Consider the following 24635-nt stretch of genomic DNA (forward strand, 5'->3'; position numbering starts at 1 on the left):
ACGGGAGGAAGAGAGAAGAGGGAAGGGACGCGCGCGGGAGGAAGAAAAAGGGAAGGGAGCCGGTCCGATTCGACCGGTCCGATTAGATTCGGCCGGTCTGATTCAAGATACAAAATTTTGAATTTTTACTCTGCCTCGGGACCGAAAACGAGGTCCAAAAATTCCGAAAAAATTTCAAAAAACTCAGAAAAATATGTAGACTCCAAATATATTTTTAGTTTTGCCACGTGGTCTTTAAATTAATTTTTAAAAATCATCAAAGCTTATATTTTCGGAAAATCGAACCCGATTTTTAAAATCCGAAAAATCTCAAAAAATTTCCTAAAATTTAAATAAAATTAAAATACCAAAAATACCAATAATGCTCATAAAATTTAAAATTTTGGGGTGTTACATTCTCCCCCCCTTACAGAAAATTCGTCCTCAAATTTATCACAAGGCAGAATAAAGCACATGATTATATATTGAACAAATAAGGGTACTTGCTACGCATGTCCCGTTCTGACTCCCAGGTGCACTCTTTCACTGACTGACTCCTCCACAAAACCTTAACCATAGGGATCTGTTTTGATCTCAGCTGTCTCACTTGGTAGTCCACTATGGCTACAGGCTGCTTCTCAAACGTCAAGTTCTCTTTTAGTTCTATTACATCCGGCTGCAGTACATGAGAAGGATCTGGAATGTATTTCCTGAGCATGGAGATGTGAAACACGGGATGAACGTGAGAAAGGTTGGGTGGTAGCTCCAACCGATAGGCAACTGCTCCAACTCTATCAGTAACCTCAAAAGGTCCAATATACCGAGGTGCCAACTTGCCCTTCTTTCCAAATCTCATGACTCTCTTCATTGGAGAAACCTTCAGGAATACATAGTCGCCCACTGCAAACTCCACATCCCTCCGTCTGGGGTCTGCATAACTCTTCTGTCTACTGAAAGCTGTCCTCAGTCGTTCCCTGATTAAAGTAACTACCTCTGAAGTGTACTGCACTAGGTCTACATCATGCACCTTCGCTTCCCCCATTTCTGTCCAACACAGAGGAGACCTACACTTTCTTCCATATAATGCCTCATAGGGTGCCATCCCTATCTTTGGAGTGATAATCGTTGTTGTAGGCAAACTCCACCAAAGCTAGTGCTCATCCCATTGACCTCCAAAATCCAAGACACTCATGCGAAGCATGTCTTCGATGTTTGGATTGTCCTTTCAATTGTCCGTGCATGCGAGGGTGGAAAGCCGTACTGAAGTTCAACTGTGTGCCAAGTGCCTCCTGCAACTTTCTCCAAAATCGAGAAGTGAACTGGGGCCCTCTGTCAAATATTATGGAAGCCGGAACTCCATGCAATCTGACTATTTCTCGAATGTAGAGCTGGGCATACTGTGCCACAGAATATGTAGTCTTCACAGGTAAGAAGTGAGCTGATTTGGTCAAGCGGTCTACAATTACCCATATCGAATCATATCCTCGCGTGGTACGAGGTAATCCAGTCACAAAATCCATAGTGATCATTTCCCATTTCCATTCTGGGATAGAGAGCTCTTGCAGCTTCCCTGACGGTCTCTGATGTTCAAACTTCACCTTCTGACAAGTCAAGCACTTGGACACAAAGTCTGCTATGTCTCTCTTCATGCCATTCCACCAATAGCTATCTTTCACATCATGGTACATCTTGGTGGAACCTGGGTGGACATTGTACAGTGTGTAGTGTGCCTCTCGCATGATTTCATTCCTGAGGTTGTCCACATCGGGCACACATATCCTAGAACCCTGCACTAGGGCGCCATCATTGGCAAATCCAAACTCACCACCTTCACCTTGCTGTACTTTTTCTATGATCTTCATCAATTGTTGGTCTCTGTGCTGGGAAACTCTAACTCTGTCCCTCAAGTCTGGCCTCACTGAAAAATGAGCCAACAACACCCCCTTATCTGAAAGATCTAGGATTAAACCTTGATCCATCAACTCATGTACCTCCCGAATCAACGGTCTCTTCTCTACTGAAATGTGCGCCAAACTACCAGAAGATTTTCTGCTCAAAGCATCTGCTACTACATTGGCCTTCCCAGGGTGGTACTGGATGGTGCAATCATAGTCTTTCAGAAGCTCCATCCATCTCCTCTGTCTCAAGTTTAAATCCCTCTGTTGGAAGATGTACTTTAAACTCTTGTGGTCGGTGTATATCTCGCACACTTCACCATACAGGTAGTGTCTCCAGATTTTAAGTGCAAAGACTACAGCCGCCATTTCCAAATCATGGGTGGGGTAGTTCTGCTCATGCCTCTTCAGCTGCCTTGAAGCATAAGCCACTACCTTTCCATTCTGCATCAAAACACACCCTAGGCCAACTCTGGAGGCGTCACAATACACGGTGTATCCTTCACCACTCACAGGTAGTGTCAACACAGGGGCAGTGGTTAGACACTCCTTAAGCTTCTGGAAACTCACCTCACAGTCATCTGTCCAAATGAATGGAACATTCTTCCTGGTCAACTTAGTTAGGGGAGCCGCTATCCTGGAGAAATCTTGTACAAAACGCCTATAGTAGCGGCTAAACCAGAAAACTTCGCACCTCGGTGGATTGTAGGCGTAAGCCAATCGATTCTGACTTCAATTTTCTTGGGATCCACTTGAATACCTTCACTTGAAACCACGTGTCCCAAGAATGAGATGCTTTCTAGCCAAAATTCACATTTCGAAAATTTGGCATATAGCCGTGCTCCTCAAAGTCTGCAACACCATCCTCAAGTGCCACACGTGCTCTTCCTCGATTCGAGAGTATACCAAAATGTCATCTATGAATACGATGACAAAACGGTCCAAAAATGGCTTGAACACCCTGTTCATCAAGTCCATGAAGGCTGCTGGTGCATTAGTGAGTCCAAAAGACATCACCAAGAACTCATAATGACCATATCTTGTCCTGAAAGCCGTTTTGGACACGTCCTCATTCCTGATTCTCAACTGATGGTAGCCTGATCGCAGGTCTATCTTGGAAAAGAATCTAGCTCCTTGGAGCTGATCAAACAAATCATCGATCCGAGGAAGTGGATACTTGTTCTTCACAGTCACCTTGTTCAGCTGTCTGTAGTCGATACACAACCTCAATGACCCATCCTTCTTTCTCACAAATAGAACAGGAGCGCCCCAAGGTGAAGTGCTCGGACGTATAAAACCCTTGTCCAAAAGCTCCTGTAGTTGCTCCTTTAGCTCTTTCAATTCTGCTGGTGCCATCCTGTAAGGTGGCATGGATATGGGATTTGTACCCGGCACAACATCAATGCAAAACTCTATTTCCCTTCCTGGTGGCAACCCTGGAAGCTCCTCTGGGAAGACATCCATAAATTCTCTGACAACAGAAATATTTTCCATGCTGACACCTTCTACAGATGTATCCCTCACCAATGCCAAATACCCTTGGCATCCACGCCTCAACATTTTTCTAGCACTAATTGCTGACACCAAATTATATGGAGCCACGCTCCTGTCACCATCAAAGCTAAACTCTTCCACACCAGGTATGTGGAAATACACCTTTTTGTTCCTGCAGTCTAAAGTGGCATAATGAGTTGCCAACCAATCCATCCCCAAGATTACATCGAAATCCATTACTGGTAGAGGAACCAAGTCTGCTGGGAGGATCTTTCCATCCACTACTACTGGGCTACCCGGAAAAACCATATCTACATCTATGTTGTCACTAAGTGGGGTAGCTACCGACAAAGGACATCCTAAGGTTGTAGGGTTTCTACCCAACCTCATGGCAAACACAGGGGAGACAAATGAGTGCGTAGCACCCGGATCTATCAAAACACGAGCCTCATAAGAACAGACCAGAAGAATACCTGCCACAACTGCATTGGAAGCCTGAGCATCCTGGTGGGTCAGGGTGAAAACCCGAGCTTGACCCCTACCCTGAGTGGCAGAACCCTGATACTGACTTCTACCTCCTGATCTGCCTCCAAATCCACGTCCCCCTTGTCCTCGGCCTGGCTACTGATCGGCTTGCCGCCATCTGGAAGCACCGGATACAATCGCGAGGAACATTTGCAATAGAACCTGTGACCCCATCCGTGGCTCACGAACATGGGGCATTACCTAGCAAAGTGACCGTTGGCCACACTGAAGCATACTCTTGATCCCATCAAACAAGGTCTGAATGTCCTCTTCCACACTTGTGCACAAGGTGCCAAGGAGACTCTGAACTGCACCCGGAACTGTACCACTGAATCGTGACCACCGCTGGATCCATACCACAGTGCATCCTCGAGGTTTGTGTCTATAACCACTCTTCTTGTTCGTTCTTTTTCCTCTGTAATTACTCGCCACCACCGTCCGGAGTACCCATGGAAGGACACACGAGGAACCCTCCGCTCTGTTTTCTTTGCTCTCCCATTGTCATCATGACATAGCTAATCTCAATCTGCTGCTCGATCAACCACCACATCAAAAGACTGATTAGACATCATGGCCAGGTTCGCATACCTCCTGTCAAGCCCCTTTAGGAATCTCTTCACCTTCATAGTTTCTGTAGCTACTGCTGCAGGGGCATATCTGCTCAATTCCAGAAATTCTGTAGCATATTCATCTACAGACCTGCCATTCTGTCTTAAGGCCTCAAAGGCCCACTGCTTCTGATCTCTGAAGCTTTCTGGCACAAACCGATTGATAAAAAGTTCCACAAACTGAGCCCATGTCAAACCCTCCATCCGGGGTAACACGTAGTCATTCATCCATTGTCTAGGCATAGGCCCCATGACATGCTGCATACACTCTATCAGTCTTCTATCAGTCAACTGTAATTACATTCTGCTCATGCGAGAATCTAAAAACCGATATGCATCGTCTGACACATCATAAGTTCCAGGCACCAACTTCTTGAAATTAATTATCTGTTTATAAGGTTCCCCTCTTGGTGCGGTGGACTGCTGCTGCTGTGGAGGGTGGACCATATACTGCGCCATCATGTCGATGGTTCTCTGTAACCCAGCTAGAGTAGCTGCCATTGGGTCCATGGGACCCTGTGCCATAAAGGACTGATCCTGTACTGGGGGTGGCTGCTCCTCTACTTGAGCAGCTCTAGGCCTCCTACCCCGCCTCCTCAGGGCAGGCTCCTCATCCTGTGCTGACACCTCATCAGGCACATCTGGCTCTGGTGCAGTGGCAGCTCTCCTGCTTCTACGCATTTTCCTGAAATTCAGCAGCATTAGCCCACAAAATTCAAAATTACTCATTACACAGCTCTATTGACTCATATTTATACATAATTATATGAAGCAGAAACTAGAAGCAAAGACGACAATGCAAGACGAATGTGGACCCTATTTTTCCACATGTGACTCCTAGTAGACTCTTCCCAACACTTTAGACAAACATTCCCTAAGAATCTGGAGCCTAAGCTCTGATACCACATCTGTCACGACCCAACCTATGGGCCAGACCGGCACTAGGACCTGGGCCAGCCTAAAGCCCCCGAGGCCCGTAGTAAGCCTAACTGTTCAGTAACCCAACTCTAAGGCCCATTTGAGCCCAAATTCAAGAAATCAAACGGACAGAGTCCGGCCATAAAATGGACTTTTCAACGGGGAGTTTTCGACTCACCCGACCTGTAAACACAATAAATACTCAATTGGGGAGCTCAGCTCACCCTCCACATTCTCATCAGCATAAAAATAAATGGGAGCTCAGCTCCCTCATCCAATCCATCAACATACATAGAATATTAAGTTTACAGGTCCAAAATAATAAATTTAGTTTACAGACCCAAATCAAATAAATATTTCTAACACATGCGGAAATTCTAAGATTTAGCAAGTTATACAAACATTAATAATCGACCTGCGAGGGAGAAAGCAGGTTAACTTCAAAAATATCCTCCTGTGGCCTGGAAAAATTTTTGAACAGGAGTGAGCGTTCGACTCAGAGAGTAAAATATCAATTTTAACCATAATCTCTATAACTATCTAAAACTAATGCACCCTGTAGAGTGAAATGCAACATCAACAAAATTTTCACATCATAACATCAAAAAGGTAATTTGGAGCACTCACGCACCCTGTAGCATCAATCATAATATATGGGAGCTGATCCCCTATACAGCTCTCTTAAATCCAACCTGGTGCCAGCGAAGAACTCAAGCCGGACTTTCGCTTAATAAACCAAATCGAGGGTCCCAGCGAAGAACTCAAGCCGTGACTACCCCTCGAAGGATCGGGTCCCAGCGAAGAACTCAAGCCTTGACTACCCGTCCTGTCCATAGTCCACACCACATCACACGCACACCAACGCACGCACACTGCTCCAAATTACCACAACAACATCATGGCACTTTAACAGTTATCAATGCAACATAATTCGTGCCTAGAGTTTAACTACATAAATATATGCATATAAGTGATGCATGGGCATGCTGAACATATAATAATATCGAAATTACAATTAAAATTAATATTTTACTCACAGACTTTACGACAATCACTGTGGCGGCTGGGCGGAGGAAGAAGGCTGTCCCGGCTCACCTGACAATTATATTACAATTATTTAATACAAATGACTCAATACAAATCAAGAAAAAGACCAATACGTCCTAAGTCGTGCCGAAAATCCGGCAGAGTCTCCCATATACCTAGGACCTACCCAACCTGCAAAAGGGCTCAAAACACACTTCTATATTCACAATCCATATGTCCACAACTCAATCACATCACACAGCCCCTCCTGGGCCCATCAAATCAATCATCCATCACAATATGTAAAATTTCAATTTAGTCCCTATAATTGACCATTTTTGCAAAAACTGTCCAAATAAGCTCTAAAAATTCTAAAACTTTGCCCCGCGGTCCTTAGCAATATTACTAAGCTATTGCAAAAAGAATCAAAATTTTCTAAGCTACCACGAATATTTTATGGATTTTTAATCCTATTTAAGCACTAGAAAATTACGAAAAAGCAAGGTTCGGGTTTACCTTTGCTGATTCCAACTTCGGGAACGCGCTCGGGATGTCTGACAATGGGGGGCTAGCCAAAACCTCGATCCAATTCGGAGACTTTTCCAGAACGGTGCATCGGCCGAAAATTCACTGACTTGGCCAATCGCGTCGAATTTCAGCGAATTGAGGATACCTACACGAAGCCCATAACACGGGAGTTAGTACATAAATTTTTCAGAATTTTCTAAGCTCATTAAAGGCTCGGAAAAACACTGCGAAGTTCCGTGGGACCCACCGAAAAACGGTGTCGGAAAAAATTTGAAATTTATGTCGCCGCGAAGCTCTCGATGAGTGGAGCGTGCTGGTACCCTCGGTTTTCTCGTGGGATTCACGGTTTTCGAGAAATCTAGCCCAAAAGTTGAAATTGGCTAAAAACTTCCCGAGCAAAAATTGGACAAACCGCTCGATGGATTTCGGCGTTCTTGGTGTCTATGGAAAGCTCTCATCGAGTAGATAATTTTAGACACAAGACCCGGTCCAATTGGTGGCCGGATCGGCCGGATTTTGGCCGGAGAAGCTGAAACGCCGCGCGTGCGAGGAGAATTCGCATGGTTCCGGCCGTTTAGCGGCACCGGCTAGGGAGGTCGGGTGGCGACGCCGATCGGGTGGCGGGGAGGTGGTGGCCGGGCGGGCGGAGAGAGAAAACGGGAGGAAGAGAGAAGAGAGAAGGGACGCGCGCGGGAGGAAGAAAAAGGGAAGGGAGCCGGTCCGATTCGACCGGTCCAATCCGGTTCGATTCGGTCGATCCGATTCAAGATACAAAATTTTGAATTTTTACTCTGCCTCAGGACCGAAAACGAGGTCCAAAAATTCCGAAAAAATTTCAGAAAACTCAGAAAAATACGTAGACTCCAAATATATTTTTATTTTTGCCACGTGGTCTTTAAATTAATTTTTAAAAATCATCAAAGCTTATATTTTCGGAAAATCGAACCCGATTTTTAAAATCCGAAAAATCTAAAAAAATTTCCTAAAATTTAAATAAAATTAAAATACCAAAAATACCAATAATGCTCATAAAATTTAAAATTTTGGGGTGTTACAACTTTGATCAAGACCGTTAAATAAATTAAATTGTCATTAATATATATATATATATATATGCAGTCTATTCGTAAAATGGCTCCTTTTTTTATTTTATTTTAAGCAGTGTTATAAAATTTGGGTCGATTTAATGAATTGACTCGGACATAAAATTGAGTTGGTTCTCTCATTGAATCAGATAAAGAATTGATTTAAAAAAAATTAAATCATTAAATCAGATAAAGAATTGATTCGAAAAAAATTGAATGACTTGGCAGTTGAATCAATAATTCATTGATTCAATGAATCATTGACCTAACTGATTTAAACTTTTTAAATTGAAAAATTTTAAAACTATCCATTATTAATATTTTAATATTTAAAAAATAAAATTTATTTAATTAATAAATAAAATTTTATTTAGCTATTATCTTTCTAATTTGTAGTAATATAGGTAAGTTTATAAAATGATACATTTGTTTTTATTTTTTTATATGTAATTAATATTTCATAAATATTAAGAAAATAATTATTTATTTATAAAAAATATTTTTTATTTTATATATGAATTATAAATTTTGAGAATAAAAATATTTAAAATTTAAATATTTTCATATAAAATTTAAAAGTATTATGAAGATAAATATAACCTACTAAATATTGAAATATTGATTCTAAAATTAAAATTTAATTTATATTAACAAGTGTTTTATTTAATTAATATATATTTAATTTATTTTTTAATGGTTTATTGATTAAATCATTGGCCTACTGATTGAAACTATGATCCATCGGCTCAATATTTCAGCGAGTCAAGTTTTGGGTTGGGTTTAATAACTATGATTTTAAGTTAATTTAAGATCTCATATGTTCAAAAAAAATAATATTAATAAGCATTTATATATTACTTGTGATTGAATATATATATATATATATATAATATCTCCGTTTCAATAAATTAAAAAAAAGTTTTCCATTTATATGTGTATATATCCAAAAATCATTAGCATTTAACACCCATAATTTTCCAAATATAGATTTTATTAATCCGCAGGCAAATTTGGAAACCAAAAGAAAATTTGAACAAAACAGGGAAGCAGATTTAAAGGCTTGGCTTATATTATTTAGATTTTTCATTTATATTATGAATTTTCCATTATCGATTAACTACTTATTACCTTATATGGAATAATATAGTTTCTATGTTTCTAGTTATAGAACCTACAATTAATTACTGAATTTCATTTTCAAGGAATTGACGTTGTATTTCCTCAACTTTATATGATATGTCACTTCATGCAATACTTTCTTTTCATTTCATTGATATATAAGTTAAAACAGTTGACCAAAGAAAATAAGAATATGTCCCAATCCATCAAATAAACCATAGAATATTCCTTTAACCAAAGGAGAGCTTCCCTCTTTCTCTCCTATTCATATATATATTTTAATCCTTATTATCACTTTTTCATTATTTTTTTATAATTAATTCTATATTTAATTAATAGGTCCCATGATAAAAATTACTAATTAAATTTAATATGTAACTAGACTTCTCTTTCATTTTAATTTATTAGAGTAAATATTCTAGTCTAATTTAATCTAATGACTAAAAGCATATCACTCAATTGACAGGTGTCAAATTTGAATCCTGCTCTTTCAATCTCCTTATAAAAAAGATTACTGCGATAACCATGTAAGAAGGTTTTGCTTCCAATCTATTAGAAAACTTTTGTTTTCCATGGTAATAGTTATCAATTTAAAACTAAAGGGATCAAGTATGATGCATGACTTGTTTTTAATTGCAAACTATAATTTTTCTCTAGCATTTGGGTTACACTTCACAGGTTTTGGCTAATAGCAGGTACAAAGATCACATCATAAACAAATTTTGCACTTGAGGGTGTTCCTACTGTTGCAACACCTCTTCCTTTCACATCTAAATACTCTCAATTTCCAATTTTGACTATTGATTTGTAGGTTCTGTACAAATGTTTAAAAATTTCAACATCAAATCTCATATGGCTTGTACAGCCACTATCAACTTGCCAATTAATTATCCTTGCTACAGCTAGTAGTATAACATGTAGCTCCAAATTGGCTTGCAAGAGACTATGCAATTTCTCTTGACGATTAAAATTCTTAAATTAAATATTTATATTGAAATATATATGCTTATATGTATATTTGAAATATTTATACTAATATTTATATAGAGTAAATGAAAATGTACAGAATGCATAATTTTTAATCTAAATATTTAATTAAAAAAATTTTTTTAGGTGTAAATTATTTTAGCTGCACCTAAAGAAAAGAAAATGTTGGCATTTCCATGGCTTCAGCAAATGGAAATGCAGATGAAAAAGAAAAACCCATAGACAAATGGACCGACGAGCTCTACCTCTACAGTTTGATGAATGATTACAATTATAGGCCTAATACTCCACTTAATCGGATAAATTGTACAAATTAATTAATTATTGACATGTGTTAATTAAATATATTTTTTTATTAATATCAAGCATTAGATTTAATTTAAATAATTAGTTAAAATTTTGTTCATGAAAAAATTTTTTTAGGGCAATTTGTTCTGTAAAATGTAATAAATTATTTCATGGAAATATATAACTAATTAATTATTTGAAAGAAATTTAAAACCCTAAATCCAAAATATTTAGAAAATATATTCCCAAGAGTAGCATCTAGCTAAGACATAAATCATTCAATTTCACGTAATATTAATTAACAAAATTCAAAATATCACATTCATACAATGCTTTGAGCATGGAAAATAATTTCCATAAAGATTTAATGATACTCTAAGAGTCAATGTTACAATCAGCGTTTATAAAAAAAAAAAAATGTTACAATCAGTGAATGGTGAATTAGAGGTTTTTTTTAATTTATTTATTTTTAATTTAACTCTGATTGAAACTCAATTTTGATATACCTTATTATTCTATAAATGATGTTATTACTAGGAATGTTCGTAGTTCTTGGGAGAACCGAACCAAACCGAAGAACAGTACCGTACCGATAAGAACCGTACCAAACCGAATTTATTTGGATACTTTGTTTCAGTTCTAGTTGTTCATTAAGAACTGAACCAGAACCGAACTAAGAACCAAATTTATACATATGTTTTTTTTATGTTTTTTTAGATGTATAATATACTTTTAATATAATTATATATATTTATATATGTATATATATAATTATGAACTAAATACAATCTAATATTATATTTATTTTTCTATATTTTCTTAATAATTTTATTTATAAATACATTAAATTACCTTATAATTGTTAATTATATTTATATCTTATAGTTAAATGTTATATGATTAATAAATAGTTAAAATGTATATTATATGATATACTTATATTATTATATTATATAATATATTTAATCATAAATTTTCATGCACCTTATAATTAAAGATTATATAATTAGGTATAACTAAAAGATATATGATATGATATATTGTGTATTAATAACCCAATTTAAAACTTAAATGCTAATCAAGTATGACTTTTTAAGAAAATAACTATATAAAATTGTTTTAAGAATCGAGAATCAAATGGGAATCATACCGAATCGAACTAGAACAAAAAAACTGAGAACTGTACTGAACCGGTATCAAAACAATGAAGAGCCTAACCAAATCGAAATTTTGGTTTGGTTCCTATTTCTAAGCAAAACTCGAACTAAACCGAAATTGACACCCCTAGTTATTACCACTAAGCTGAATCTTTTTTTTTTCTTTTATTTAATGGTTTATTTCTGCTACAATTAATTTTATCAGGGTTCGATGATTGATTCGGTGACATTATTTACAGACCATGTAGATTTGCTTTGTGATTGAAAATGGTTATTGTTGGAGACGCTTTGAAACATAAATGTGGGCTGTTTTGGTTCAGGAAGCTTTGATTTTTCACTAGTCAGCATAGAAACTATGGCCGACATGGTTGGTCTATCAGCAGCATTATCCTGTACGCATAGAAGTCCAACATTTACACATTTGCTTACTCCTGATGATGAAAATGAGTCTGCCAATGCTTCATCTATCATTTGTATACCCTTGCTTTCGGACCACAATGTCCATGCCTACAACAATTTGTATTATTTTTCTTATGAAATTTTGATGCATACATTTTGCATAATCATTTAGGTTTAATTTCATAGCCATTTTATTTGATTATTAGTTACTTTTAGCTAATTTCATTAGTTATTTAGTTAGTTTTTCATAATTGTCAATTTTGGATTAATTTATAATTTTTACTTTGTTTTGTAGGAAAAATGGTGTTTTTGAAGGACTGAAAAGAAATTTTGCCATTGAGGAGTGACTTCTACAGCCAAAGATGTCAAAAATAAGTTTTCAAGTGGAAATATGCTTTGACAAAATTGCACATAACTTGCCGCATAAGCTATGCGGATCCGCATGAGGAGAAGAAACACTGTTCCAACACCTGCCGAATTGTGCATAAGGAGAGTGCATAGCTTATGCAGATTCACGCCTCCCTTATGCAATCTCACGGAAATGTGCATAACCTATGCGCCAAGTCATGCAGTTTTGCATAAGTGAACCAAAAATAGCCGAAAACTGCATAAGGGACTGCATAACTTATGCAGTCCACTTATGCAGTCCCACAAAGGTTTCATTAATGAGCTGGCAGAAGATTCCCTCAGAAAATTTCTCCTAAAACACACCATTTTAGGGCTCCATGTCAGAAAATGCTATAAATAGTCTCATTTCCCATTTTAGAGAGGGGGAGGACTAAAAAAGGAGCAGAAAAAGGAAAGGAAGAGGAGAAAGAGGAGCAGCTGAAGAGACACAATCATTTTCCACACCATTTCCAACCAGATTTGGAGATTTCTTTCTTTTCTTACATTTTTCCTACATTTCTAGTGTTTAGTTTCTTATTTCCTAGCTTAGATTAAAGCTTTATTTCCATACAAACTAAGAATATCTTGTAAACATTATGGGTAGTGAGTAGTTTTACTTTGATTCTGGAGTAAGGGATGTAATATTTAGTTATTTTTGTGGATTTGAACTGAGTTAGTCCCAATTTAATGAATTTATGAGGTTTAATCCATTTCTTGTGTGCTTATTCACATGCTTAATGAAGAGCCCCATTAAGTTATGTTCTTAATCCTTGGTTGAAGCACCGAAAGGAGAAAACCAAGTGATAGTTAATCAAGAAATTGGACTTAATTAACTTAGATCTAGAAATAGACTAAGGGTTAAGAGGGTTTTAATAGATTGATTAAAGAACCTAATGGGTCTTGGTTAATTTTAACTCCACGAAAGTAGGATTAAGTTAATTAAGGCACGCTTTGTCTCACTCAAAAGAGTTTTCAAAGGATTTTAGAATTAATCTCCTTTAAACCCATAAATTTCATGGATTGGGCTAGCTAGGAAAAATCCCAAAATGACTTAAATATGAACCCTTAACTCCAGAATCGTCTTTCATCAATTATTGCTTGAAATTTTACTTTTGAGTGTTTAGTTTAATCTCATTTTATTAATTTTCATTATTATCAATTTCTTTATTTTGCAAATTATTAAATTAGTCATTGTTTAAATTTAGTTTTGCATTTTCATACCTTATGCTTCAAATTCATAAATTTCTTTTATTAATTTGATTAAAATACAATTTTAACATATTTTATTTTATATCAAAAATTCAATCATTAACACAACTCCTCGTGGGAACGATATCTTTTTCTATACTACTTGAACGACCCGTGCACTTGCGGTTGGGACACATCAAATTTCAAGTTCTTTAAAAAAAAAAAAAAGACCATATTGAGATGATTCTTAATACTGATCTTACATAAGTTAGAAGACTCATGTGTTGTTCATCATATTGGTTGCTATTAACCTTCTTGCCACTAACAATTTCCAAAGTCAAGACTCCAAAGCTAAACACATCAGATTTCTCTGAAAATATACCACCCAACAGATATTCTGAAGCCATATAACATCTGTATTTGATAGAAGAATCACAGTATTTAGTACTTGTATTTTTGGTTTTCTTGGTGGATGTTCTTGAAAAGTAGAAACATTTTCTAATATGGCAAATGTTATTTCTTTTTCTCTCAACATTGATTTGCTTGATATATATATATATATATATATATATATATATATATATATATATATATATATATATATATATATATATATATATATATATATACATTTCAAGTTTTTGGTAAGATAAATTGCTTACATTGTTCCTACAACTCTGTGAGTGCTTCCTAGATCTTGTGTGCCTTCAAAAATCCTTGCCAATCCAAAATCTGATATTTTTGAATTCTTCTTCTCGTCTAAAAGAATATTGCTCATCTTCTAATTATTATGTATGACCCTTAAACAAGAATCACGCTAGAGATAAAAAAGTGCTCGAGTGACTCTGATTATAATGTTAAAGCGTCTACTCCAATCAAGCTCTATCTTTCTTGTTGGGTTTGATCAATGTACAGAAAAATTTCAAGGATATTGTAAGTTCCACTTCCATGCATCACATTACAGAATAATTACAAGAAATCAACAAAAAATATTTGAAATTATGCTAAAACCAACCAAATGGATAAGTGTCTAAGCTTTTGTTGGCCATATACTCATAAATTAGTATTTTTTCTTATCTTTCAATGCAGCAACCTAAGAGTCTGACAAGATTTCTGTGTTAGAGTTTGGAGATCCACATCATTTCATTCCTGAACTCTACTATGCCTTGACTAGAGCTACTAGAAAGTCTTTTAATCGCCACATCCTTCCCACCTTGCAGGGTTCCCTATAAGATCCCAACTAATTAATCCTTAATGGATGTTTTAACTTCTTCAGTGTTGTGAAACATTTTTGCCTTGGGAAAAAATTGCAAGCACTCACCTTATAAACTGGACCGTAGCCTCCTTGCCCGAGTTTGTTCTCCAAGTCAAAGTTGTTGGTCGCAACTAATATGCTATCGAAGTCAAACAATGGCAACTCTATTGAATCTTTATCTTCTAAAGGGCTTCTCCACATGATTGGTCGTGAATTTCCTCTTGAAGTGTCAACTGCAGCTGCCAAATCAAAAGCATTGGGTTTGGGGTTCTTTAATATCAATAAGTAACCATAACATTCAGTTCAAGTCATGTCTAGTTCAACTAACATCAGCAAAGTAGCAGCTTCCAGTTTCTTACCATTTGTTCTGGCCTATTAGATAGAGGTGTATTTTTGTAGAGATAAACGTTAAGTGTTGTTACAATAGCTGTATCATAACAAACCTTATCTTGTAAGGGTTATTTATACCCAAGGTCACAGTTTAATGATATACCTTTTCTGAGATTGGCTTTATGGTATCAGAGCCCTCCTAGGGTTTAAACACCTTTCTTGTTAATTCTTTCTTTCTTTTTCGTTTTTCATCATGTCTACAGAGTCTGCTCTTGATGAGTCTCCTTCTCCTGCTGTTATTTCTTCTTCTTCTTCTTCTTCGATTATCTCAAATTCTTTGACTACTATTCCCAATGTTTCCAATCAGATTCATGTTAAGCTTACTCCTCTCAATTATGTTATTTGGAAGACACAGATGCTACCATTATTGCGTGGCTATAATCTTGATAAACATATCGACAAAAATTATGTTCCACCAAATCCTACCCTGCCTGATTCTAATCCCAATCCAGCTTATACTATCTGGTTTCGTGAGGATCAGATCGTCATGAGTTGGATTCACGCTTCTCTTTCTGAATCTTTGTTATCGAGTTCAGTTGGTGCTACATCTGCATTGGAGATTTGGATGCGATTAGAGCAGAGTTTTGCGGCTGGGAATACTGCCCAGGTGCGTCATTTAAAACACGCAATTCATCATTTGGAACGTAATACAGACTCGATTGAAGTCTATATGCAGCGAGCAAAATCCCTTAGTAATCAACTTCTTGCACTTAATAATCCGATTTCAAGTGATGATCTTGTTGGAGCGATTCTTGATGGGTTGGGACAGGACTATCGTCCTTTTGTGCGTTCCATTGAAGCGAAACTGCAGATGCCCTCTTATGACGAATTGTATGGTTTATTGTTGTCTGAAGAATTGCAGCAGAAAAAATATGAAAATTCTAGTTCTCCAATGACTGCGTTGCTTACAACGCGTAATCAGCAACCTGCGATGGGGTTTTCTAATTCGAATGGTCGTGGAAGGCGTGGTGGTCGAGGTAATCGAGGCGGTAAGAGTGGTGGTCGGTTTCAGAATTATCAGACGCCTACTGTTCAACCACAGCAATCTCAGGGTCAGTTTTTCAGTTCTGCTACTTGTTATAACTGTAATGGTTCGGGTCATATTGCCAGACAATGTCCAAGTCAACGCCGAACGGTTTTGCCACCACCACAAGCTTATCATACAGTTTCGGTTCCTGTTGGTTCGGCTCACGCTTGGAATGCTGCTTCAGGTTCACAGGGATATCGTGCACAGCCACAGCCTTGGATTGTTGATACTGGTGCTACACACCATCTTACAGGATCTCTTGGAAACTTGACGATTGATTCTGAATATACAGGACCAGATGAAGTTACAGTAAGCAATGGTAATACAATTCCCATCTCACATGTAGGCAGTACAATATTGAACAATAATCATGATTTTCGTTTGAACAATATTTTGTTTTCTGCTCAATCTCCATTTAGTTTGCTGTCCGTTCTAAATTTTACAAATGATAATCAAGTCTCACTTGAGTTCTTTCCTGACTGTTTTCTTATCAAGGATATCCCCACGAGGAAGGTTCTTCACAAAAGCCCAGTTGAACAAGGTCTTTATAAACTTTCAGCATCTAGTCTTCCGACTGCTGCTATGCATCATATTTCTTTCCGGTCTTGGCATTCTACTTTGGTCATGCTCATGATGGAGCTGTTTTATCAACCTTGAAGCATAATAAAATTATTTTTTCTTCCAATAAAAAAGAACTATGTTCATCTTGCTGTGTTAGTAAATCACATCGTTTACCATTTTCATTGTCTACTTTTAATGCGTCTGCTCCACTTGAACTTATTTGTTCTGATGTATGGGGTCCTTCCCCTGTTCCTTCTATTAATGGTAATCGTTATTATGTTCTTTTTTATGATCATTTCAGCAAATATTCATGGTTATATTGTCTCAAACGAAAATCTGATGTACTGTCTACATTTATTAAGTTTCGAAAATTTGTTGAGACTTTCTTTGATCGCAAAATAAAAATGTTTCAATGTGATTGGGGAGCCGAATTTCGGTCTCTTGCTACATACTTGGCTGGTAATGGGATTTCACTGCGTTTGTCTTGTCCTTATACGCCACAGCAAAATGGTTGTGCTGAGCGCAAGCATAGGCACATTGTGGAAACTGGTTTGGCTATGTTGAATTTTGCTACTTTACCATTGGATTACTGGGATTTTGCTTTTGAAACTGCAACTTATGTGATTAATAGGATAGTAACTCCTTTAATACATAAATCGCCTTATGAAAAATTGTTTGGAGCTTTGCCTGATTTGTCCAGTCTTCGTACTTTTGGATGTCTTTGCTATCCTTATTTGCGTCCGTACAATAAACATAAGCTGGAAAATAGGTCTTCACCATGTATTTTTCTTGGCTACAGTTTGGTGCACAAGGGGTACAAGTGCTATGATTTTTTGGCAAAACGGTTGTATATATCCAGACATGTGGTATTTGATGAGCATAATTTTCCTTTTAAATCTCTTAAAGTACAGGATAATAATGTTCCTGAATCTGTGCACTCAAGCCGCGGTATTCTTGGGCCACCACCAGTACATTTACTTCCAAAAGTGTCTTCTCAACGTGAACCGAATGTTGTTTCTAATACTGAGATTATTTCTGTTGCATCGGGTTCAGACTCAGAGCCCCTACCTGCTCCTATTTCGAATTTGTCAGACACGCAACTGTCTCCAATGGTACAACCAGATCAGTCGGTTATAGTTCTTCCTCTACCTGCACCACTGGGGAATACTCATCCTATGCTTACAAGGTCAAAGACAGGTCATTCAAAGCCCAGGACATTGTCAGCAATTACACCACCTCTACAACCTGCCACAGTTACAGAAGCAAAGCGCTTTAAAGAATGGCGTGAGGCACTTGATAATGAGATTAACTCATTAATTCAGCTTGGGACTTGGGAGCTTGTTGAAAAACCACCACATGCTAATGTAATCGGCTGCAAATGGGTGTTTAAAGTCAAGGAAAATTCAGATGGTTCTTTGGAACGCTACAAGGCACGGCTTGTTGCAAAGGGGTTTCACCAACGACCTGGTGTAGATTTTGGTGAAACTTTCTCACCAGTTGTTAAACCAGTGACAGTTAGATTGATCTTGAGTCTTGCAGTCTCTCAAAAATGGTTTGTTAAACAATATGATGTTTCTAATGCCTTTTTACATGGTCAATTAGACGAACCGGTCTACATGCAACAGCCTCCAGGCTTTATTGATGATACAAAGCCAAACCATGTTTGCAGACTTCGACGGTCACTGTATGGTTTAAAACAAGCGCCGCGTCAATGGAATAGCTGTCTTAAAGAAGCTCTTCTTCACTTTGGCTTCGTGCAGTCCAAGCTTGATACCTCTCTATTTATTTTTCGGCGAGGCAGTGATGTGCTTTATTGCTTGACATATGTTGATGATTTGGTCATGACGGGAACTAGTGAAATGTTGGAAAAGGAGTTGCAGCAGCACTTGAGGTCGAAATTTTTGCTCAAAGACTTGGGACGTCTACACTATTTCCTGGGAATACAGGCGCATTGGCAGAATGGTTCGTTACTCTTGACTCAACAAAAATATATTCTGGATTTATTGAAGAAATGCAAAATGGAAAACTCCAAATCTGTTACTACACCGCAAGCACCAAGTTCCAGATTACAATGTTCTTCTTCTGGTTTTGGAGATCCCACGCTATACCGAAGTACCATTGGCAGCTTATTGTATCTTCTCTTCACTCGGCCTGAGATTTCATTTACAGTAAATAGATTAGCACAGTATATGCATCGACCAACTGAGGAACATTGGCAAGCGGTGAAGCGTGTACTTCGTTATTTACAGGGAACAGCTGAATATGGCCTACTTCTTCGACCATCATCTGTTTATGAAATCTCTGCATATAGTGATTCTGATTGGGCGGGCAGCATAGAGGATCGCAAGTCTACGACTGGATTTGCTATTTATCTTGGCCGGAATCTAGTCTCCTGGGCGTCCAATAAACAGCAAAGTGTTTCGCGTTCATCAACCGAAGCAGAATACCGTGCCATTGCAAACACAACTTCTGAGGTACTTTGGATTCGAAACTTGCTACAAGAATTGGGGGTACAAACTAAAATCCCTGTTCTTTGGAGTGATAACTTGGGTGCTACAAACCTTACGGTAAATCCAGTTTATCACAGCAGAATGAAACATGTGCAGATAGATGTACATTTTGTTCGTGATAAAGTTCAGTCTAATGATATTCAGGTTCGATACATCTCTACAAAGGATCAAATCGCTGATGTTTTAACAAAGCCGTTGACTAAACTGCGTTTTCAGCAATTACGAACCAAGTTGACTATCTTCCCATATCGATAGTTCAACTTGAGAGGGTGTATTAGATAGAGGTGTATTTTTGTAGAGATAAACGTTAAGTGTTGTTACAATAGCTGTATCATAACAAACCTTATCTTGTAAGGGTTATTTATACCCAAGGTCACAGTTTAATGATATACTTTTTCTGAGATTGGCTTTATGGCCCTTCGGTTGGCTCTCCACTTCCTGAAGCCATAAATCAAATCAACGAAAGCGACACTTGAAACAGTAACAACGCTGATAATGATATTTTCTTTAGTCTTCTGATCACCTAAAAAGATAACAACAATTATTATCAGATGGATCGTGGAGGCAACAAAAATCCTAACAGAAGTTGCTCAAGTATAACTACTTTCATCCAATTCTATGTGTGCAAGGCGGAGATTAAGATCTTTTCCACCATCGGGTAACTCATGCATATCCAGAAGGTTTCCTGTCCAAACCAAACACCCAATCCGATTTACATATGCATAACCTGAGCAGGAACAGTTATTCAAGCAGCGCTGGTGGCACTCAATTTCATCAGATACCTTCAAGAATTCAGACAAATCTGGAAGTTTAAACCACCAATCTTCAAGAATCTATCTGGTTTTCCTCCTTGTGTGTTAATGGAACTTGTGTTTCCCCTGCAACTTAATTCGGTACGCCTCAGACACCCTCCTGTCCAGTTTCCTTTGCTCCATTCCTCATCTGACTTTGGCACAAATCCTTTTAAACATCTACAAGTTAGATTTGCTTCATATCTATCGCAAACCCCGAAAGGTCCACAAGCTCCATAAACTTCACAGGGAGCAACGGGTGCCTCCCATTTAGCATACCTTGCTTCCACCCAAAAAACGAACCTCAAAACTCCTGTTGGTGAAATAATAAGCATTGAATAACTGCAGTTCCTGAGTATACTTAAGGCGAGATAAATACTCCCCGGCTGAATATCTTCTACGAATATGACTCCACTTTGATAATCAGCTTCCATTTCTGGTGTCCCAATAAACATTGATTTGTCCCACTGCCCACTTCTCCAATGGGGTTTTGATGCCTTCCAAACAAAGGCTTGTGGAGGTGTCTGCGGCGGCACACCAACAGTAAAATCCCCGACAGATGGATCATGGTCACTTTTCCAGGAAGTAACAGTAAGTCTCTCCCCAGATGTGTCATTGTAGACCAACCATGAGCCTGGAAAGAGAGAATCGGTAGGATGCTGAGAGCTATCCCATATTTTCTCTCCTGTTATACTGTTCAAAACCAACTTTCCCTCATCTGAAAGTACAACAATTGAACCATTCGATTGGCCGGAAACATTGGTTGACCAGATAGTGTTCGGCTGCCCATCAACAAGCCTCAGATTCCCATCGCTGCCAATTGTGAGACTTGACGAGGAGTTTGCAACTGGCTTCTCTCTGTTAGCCACCCAAATCACAGTCTTAGGAGAAACTTCCTTAAACCATATTCCCACATATTGATTATGGGAATTGTTATTAGGAGTAAAGAAACCCAACTCAAATAGTTGGCGAGGTGAGTTAAGAGTTTGTTCTGGCGAGAGTGGTTTAGTTGCAGTTATGTTATAAATTACAGAACAATAAGCAAATGGGAAAAAACTAAACAAGAAGAAGCTCAAAAATCCAACTTTCACAAAGAACTCTCTTCTTCTACCCATCTGGTTCCCAAAATGCTATTACCATCTTCAATGACATGATGAGAATACAAACAACAAGATCGAGATGAATTCAATTATCCAAGAAATGATTGATATTGATGGGAGGAGGCAGCTTCAGCTGAGAGTAGAGGTCAACTTTCAAGGAATCAAAGTCTTCCCCACATAGAGCGTGTAAAAGGAGGAAGTGAAGACGAATCAAATGGAAGATTGTTGCAAAGTCAAGTGAATTAGACCAAGGATGTAAGATGATTCTTACCAGACAGTAGAGAAAACCAATCAAGATGGAGACATTGTGACCCAAGCTGGTGCAAAAGATTAGAATTTTTTGAAATTAATTACCGTGTTATTATCAAATCCTAATATTTTTAAAATTTTTGAGACAATTAAATTGATTGACCAAAGGTATCACCATAGCTACCGGGGACCGCGAATATTAAAATTTGGAACATTCAAAGTTCTACTTTGAATGAATCTTCGCATTTGATTTATTTTATTTTAAAAATTTATTTACATTTAAAATTTATTCTAACAATTAAGAAGTATGTATAAATACCTAATTATAAACTCTTGATGTAAAATTAATTTTCTTCAATAATACAAAGGCTCTATATATAACTATACGTCTACTATCAATTACTTGATCAATTCAATTTTTAGACAAAACTGAGAAAATGTTGCTCCAAGTATTTTCTTTACCATTCAAAGTCCTTTGTCTTGCGTTTCCATTTCAGTATTTTTCCTCGACTTCTACTTGGCCACGCGAAGAAGCTCTCTCCAAAGAAATTTGTTTTTCTTTCAATACAATTTTTTCCAGCCTACCCATGAAGTCCAATTTATAAATTGTACCGTTGACACTAGCTACAGTATTGGGTGGTCAAAGAAAAAAACTGGGCATGTGGGTTTTTGGAATGTTCTGCAACACCCAGAGGGCGAGACCTTAGAAAATAATTTTTTTAAAATCAATATATCAATAAATTATATAATATATTTTGTATACTAAAAATAATAAATTAAATATTTATACAAAAATAATTAAATCTTAAATTTTAAATAAATTCACACTTTATAAATGAAGGTGTATATGCACAATAATTTAATGTTAATAAATTTTTTATTAATTAAAATATATTTTTATAAAACAAGATAATTCAATATTTAAATTGAGGATTTAATTTAAATAAATATATAAATAATTAGCAGAATTATTTTTTCCAAAGAATATTCTTTTTCCTTTTCTCTAGGGAATGGGGTTCTGACCCGAAAGTAGAAAACGTTGAAGTGGTCAACCTTTGACATCTGACTGATACGCGGGGCCTTTCTTTTTGCCTTTTTTTTATCGCCATGGACTTATGGATTTCTATGGATGAAAAATCAAAATTATTATTTAATTATTGTATTTTAAAAAAATTAATTATTTATTAATTATATTTAAAAAATATATTATTTAATTTATATATTTGGTGTTTATTAAATTCTTTAGTATCTAAATAAATTTTTTTAATTAATTAATTTAAATGATAATTAAATTTTTTATTTTATTAAAATTAATTAATTAATTAATATTTATATTTTAAAAAATATTACTATTAAATTTCTCTATTTTAATAAAATTAATTAGTTGCTTTATATATTTTAAAAATTTTATTTTTAGGTAAAAATAAAAATTTTATTTTTTAGAGATTAAATCTGAATTTATATTTTTTTAAATTATTTTAACTATTTTCATAAAATTTCTTGGATATTACTTTTGTATTATTTTTATTGGAAAATAAATTTTCTGAATTATCGTTTTGATTATCTGGAGATATAAGAGAATTGATTAATCTTTTTATGTAAATAATTTATATCATTTTCAATTTAAAGATGAAAAACATGGAAAGAATAAAAGAGACAATGGCGTGTGTATAAAAGAGAAAAAACATAGGAAAAAAGAAATGAATAGGAGATAATCAAGACAGTTTGAGTATGGAAAACTAACTAGATGAACTAAAAAATTAATGAAACCAAATTATATAAACTAATCAACTTATTTTACCAAAATATATAAATTAAATAGTAGTTTGATTGATATTAAATTTTATTATTTAATGAACAAGTAATTAAACAATTTAAAAGGATTAGATAGTGTATTTTAAAATATAGTTTCATTAAAATGCTAAATAGTAATTTTTCAAAATGAACACAGTCTGATGGTGAAACCTAAGGACACGTTTGGAAAGTTGGATTATATGTCTGGCAGGACGACTAAATTATTTATTTATTTATTTATTTATTTATTTTAGTTTTTAAAGTGCATATATTAAATATTTTATAATTTATAATAATTTTATTTTTAAAAAAATTAATATTAAAAATTAAATTAGTGAAAATTTTATATTATTAAAAAGTCATTTGTTGGATATTTAAATTTCTCATACAAAACAATCGCTTGCAGTATATGGTAAAAATACCTAATATAAGTTATTGATAGATTAGGGTATTTTGGACAAATACAAATTTCAAAAGTAATAAAAAAAAAATTAAAGCCTTCTGACTAAGATAATTAAATAAATCGTACCATTATATATATATATATATAATTAAAATTTAGCACTACAAGAAAAATGTGAATTAGCAGCGAAATTTTATAACGGACTATAATCTGTTGCTAATATTCTGCAATCAATTTTTTATTTCATTGCAATTTTGAAATAAAATTATATAGAGCAATACTTTAGCAACAAAAATAACATTTTGTTTCTAAATCCGTTGCTATTAAAAAAGAATTTACATTCATTGCTAAAATTTATTACAAATCAACATTGTAAAAATATTTGAATATAAATTCAGCAAGAAATTTAAAAATCCGTTGCTATTTTCATGAAATTAAAAAAAAATAATCATATTAATTTTGTCAACAATTATTTATAAAAATATTTGAATATAAATTTAGTAAATAATTTTTAAATTCGTTACTAATAGCAATGGAGTATATAATCCATTGTTATTTTCATGAAATTTAAAAAAAAATAATTATATAAATTTTATCGACAATTTTTAAAATTTTATTATTAAATTAGCAAAGAATTCAAATCCGTTGCTAATTAGCAACGGAATCTAAAATCTGTTACTAATTTTACGAGGAAAAAATCCCACCATTAAAATTTTAAAAGTATATATAATTATAATCAGTAACGGATTATAAATCCGTTGCTAATTAGCAACGAATTTTATAATCTGTTATTATTTTTTAGGGGAAAAAATAAATTCCAGTATTTAAATTTAGCAACGAATTATGAATTTATTACTAAATCCATTGTTAATTCGCGTATATATTTCTTCGTACACTTCATTTCCCTGCTTCATATCACTCATTCATTTATTTTTTTTCTTTTCTCCCCATTAGAATTTTTTCTTTTCTCTT

At 35.6% G+C, this 24635-nt stretch overlaps 1 pseudogene; it reads right to left on the reverse strand.

Moving 5' to 3' along the window:
- Positions 1–19798: 19798 nt before the first annotated feature.
- LOC110646063 (G-type lectin S-receptor-like serine/threonine-protein kinase At1g61360) lies at positions 19799–21338 on the reverse strand (annotated as a pseudogene).
- Positions 21339–24635: the final 3297 nt, after the last annotated feature.

The sequence above is a fragment of the Hevea brasiliensis genome, chromosome 11 (assembly GCF_030052815.1).
Source record: "Hevea brasiliensis isolate MT/VB/25A 57/8 chromosome 11, ASM3005281v1, whole genome shotgun sequence".
Classification (NCBI taxonomy): domain Eukaryota; kingdom Viridiplantae; phylum Streptophyta; class Magnoliopsida; order Malpighiales; family Euphorbiaceae; genus Hevea; species Hevea brasiliensis.